The 3,787-nt window shown below is 34.5% G+C and overlaps 1 non-coding gene across 1 annotated transcript; it reads right to left on the bottom strand.

Moving 5' to 3' along the window:
- Nucleotides 1–2,312: 2,312 nt before the first annotated feature.
- LOC111758188 (U6 spliceosomal RNA) lies at nucleotides 2,313–2,418 on the bottom strand. Its single transcript, XR_002792412.1, has one exon. It is a non-coding gene; the product is annotated as a U6 spliceosomal RNA (small nuclear RNA).
- Between the last annotated feature and the right edge of the window lie 1,369 nt (nucleotides 2,419–3,787).

The raw sequence follows: 3,787 nt of genomic DNA, 5'->3' as shown, positions 1-3,787 counted from the left end.
CACATTTATTTCTCCATTTATCAGTTGATAGGCACTTGAATTGTTTCCAAGATTTGGCTATTATGAACTGTGCTGCTATAAACATAGATGTGCATATATAACTGTGCTATATTTTGTTTTTTGGGGGGAAGATACCCAGGAGGGAAATGGCCAGATCACATGGAACTGCTAGTTCTAGTTTTTTGAGGAATCTCCATACTGATTTCCAGAGTGACTGCACCAGTCTGCATTCCCACCGAAGGTGGAAAAGGGTTCCTTTTTCCCCATATACTCTCTAGAATTTGTCATTTGTCGATTTCTTGCTAATAGCCATTTTTTCCAGGGTGAGGTGGAATCTCAGTGTTGTAATTTGCATCTCTAGAATGACTAGTGATATTGAACATTTTTTCATGTATTTACTTGCTATTTTTATTTCTTTATCTGAGAAGTGTGTATTCATCTCAGATGCCCATTTGAGTTCTTTGTATGTTCCCAATAGTAATCCTTTGAGGAACAGCAAACATTTTCCCCTACATTGTGGGTTGTCTCTTCACTCTATTGGTGGTTTCTCTTGCTATGCAAAAGCTTATCAGTAGGGAGAGATCCCAGTTGTTGATTCTTTGTCATAGTCCCTGGGCAGTCTATGTTTTGTTCACAAGGTCTTTACCTACATCAGTGCCTTCAAGAGTTTTACCTACTCTATATTTCAGCAGATTTAATGCTTCTGTTTTGATACTAAAATCTTTGATCCCTTCTGCTTTTAGCTTAGTGCACGGTGAAAGATATGGGTCCAGTTTTAATCTTTGGCATGTGTAGAGCTAGTTTTTCCAGCACCATTTATTAAAAGACGCTGTCTTTCTTCCAGTGAATATGTTTGACACCTTTGTCAAAGATAAAGTGGCTTAGTGTTTCTGCGGTTGTTTCTGCATCTTCTAACATATTCAGTTGATCTCTGGGTCTCTTTATTTTATTTTATTTTATTTTATTTTATTTTATTTTATTTTATTTAAAGGAGAAAAAGTATAAGGGTACAAGTAATACAGAATTTCAAAAAAAACAGTAAGAAATCACTAGTTAATAGATTACATATTGTCATCTTAGAAATAGTTGTCAAGTTACAGGATTAAAGCATACAAAGTGGACATTCAAACAGTGAGACTGCAAATAGTTGTGTTCAATGATCCAACAAAAACTTAGTAATATGGTCATCTACCTTATACACCTAAACACACTGGCAGTTGTATCCTCTAAAGCACTTTTTTTCCTCTCTTTTTTACAACAACATTTACACATTTTGGATTTATTACTCCCATAATTCTTATTACTTTTTTTTGGAAGAGAATAAAACCAAATATGACAAAACAAAGCAGTCAGTCAAAACAAAGGATGGACATAATACATGCTGCAAAAACAGAATACAAGGTAATCAACAATGGTTACCATAATGCCTCTTGCTACCTTAAAAAAAATTGCCTATATCATCAGGTATAATAAAATTGAGCAAAACAGTACAGTACAAAACCAATAAAACTGAAACATTGGAGACATTACAGGACTTCAAAAAAAGATAATAGTCAAATCAGAATGGGTGTCATAGTGAATCTTATTGCCTTCAAAGTAGTTGCCTGTACCCTCAAACTTGATACTATCAAACAGGACAGAACAGAGTAAAATCGGTCAAAACAAGATGGAAGGAGCAATACAGGGCTTCAAATCAAGTTAATAGGAAATAAAAAAAAGTTACTATAATATATCCTGCTAATTTTTTAAGTTTTTCCCTTAATTAAAAAATAATAATAATAAATAAATAAATAAGTTTTTTTTTTAAAAAAGGGGGAGATTGAGATAAAAGAGGACATAACAATACAGGTCAAAGCATAACAATTTCATCAACCTAGTGCTTCACCACAAGATAACCCGACTTAATAGTAGTTACCATAGTGTCTCTTTCCTTGAATATTTGAGTATAACTTCGTATAGCATGGCATCAAACATATCAAGGCAGTGTGAAACCATTCAAGAGGATGAAAGTATTACAGAGTATTTAGAACCAGCTAATGGAAAATGAACAATGGTTTCTATATTATCTCTTTGCCTATAAAAATTTTTGTTTATACTATCACATATAATAAAATCCACTAAGATACAACATGATAAAACCAATGAGACAGAAAAACAACAGTTTGGTGGGACTTCAAAACAAGATGATATTAAATCAGCACTAGCTATTATGATGTCTTGTTTTCTTCAAAATAGCTGTTCATATCATCACAGGCAATAATATCAAACAGCCCAGAATAAAGCCATTCCAATTAATGAGTGAAAACTTTATGAAAAATATGGAACGCTTCACGAATTTGTGTGTCGTCCTTGCAGAGGGCCATGTTAATCTTCTCTGTATCGTTCCAATTTTAGTATATGTGCTGCCAAAATGAGCACTGGGTCTCTCTTTTTTTTTTCCAGTAGCACACTGTTTTTATCACAGTAACTTTATAGTATAATTTCAAGTCAAAGATTGTGATGCCCCCTTCTTTGTTGTCCAGGAAAGCCCTTACTAGTCTAGGTCTCTTCTGGTTCCAGATGAATTTTTGGATTTTTTTCCTCTAATTCTGTGAGATATACTTTTGGAATTTTGATTGGGATTGCATTGAATCTATATAACAGTTTTGGAAGTATGGCCATTTTCACTATATTGGCTCTTCCTACCCAAGAGCATGGGATATCTCTCCACTTTCTAATATCCTCTTCAGTCTCCTTTTTCAGAGTACTATAGTTTTCAATGTAAAGGTCTTTTACCTCATTTGTTAGATTGACTCCTTAATACTTCAATTTTTTGGATGTTACTATAAAACATGTAGTTTCTCTGATTTCTCTCTCAGTGAGTTTGTTATTTGAGTACAAGAAGGCTGTTGACTTTTGAGTGTTGACTTTTTAACTAGCTACATTACTGAATTTGCTTATTAAATGTGCAAGTCTTTTGGTGGAGTCTTTGGGGTCTTCTAAGTAGAGTATCATGTCATCTGCAAATAACAATAGTTTAACTTCTTCTTTCCTATCCTTATTCCTTTTACTTCTTTCTCTTGTCTAATTCCGCCTGCTAAAGTTTGCAGAGCTATGTTGAGTAAGATTGGAGACAGTGGACATCCTTGTCTTGTTCCTGATTTTAGAGTGAAAGCTTTCAGTTTTTGTCCAATTAGTATGATGTTGGTTGGATGGCTTCTATCAGATTGAGATAAAGACCATCTATTCCATTTTTTTGTAGGATTTTTATCATGGATGGGTGCTAGACTTCATCAAAAGCTTTTTCTGCATCTATAGAGATGATCATATGGTTTCTGTTCTTAGCTCTGTTAAATATAGTGTATTACATTTATTGATTTAAATATAGCCTAACCTTAACCCAAAAGAGGACCCTAACCATAACCAGAATAGTAACCTTAACCCTAACAATAACCCTACACTTACCCCAATACTAACTCTAAACTTGCAGTTTAACTTTAAACCTAAAGCCAGTGCAGAACCAAACCATAAACCCAACTCCAAGCAGAACCCTAACCATATCCCTAACCCTAGTAGGAAGCCAAAACTCAGCCCTAAAGTCAGCTGAACTGGACTCAACCTCCCAGAGATTCAAAAGTTTATTAACCCTCTTTGGAGAAGCCCATACATCAGACCTTGCTAGTTTCCCAGTGCAAAATACCACTACACTCTTGATTGATGACCCCCAAACTTCCTGTTGGGAAGGCACAAAAGTTCTGTGGCAATATCTGACAAAAACTGGTAACAAAATATCTTGAGAAAAGGTACA

This window comes from Cavia porcellus, unplaced genomic scaffold (genome assembly GCF_034190915.1).
Source record: "Cavia porcellus strain 051 isolate PalLab524CR breed Dunkin Hartley unplaced genomic scaffold, mCavPor4.1 scaffold_26, whole genome shotgun sequence".
Lineage (NCBI taxonomy): Eukaryota > Metazoa > Chordata > Mammalia > Rodentia > Caviidae > Cavia > Cavia porcellus.
This window is presented reverse-complemented; position numbering and strand designations above follow the sequence as displayed.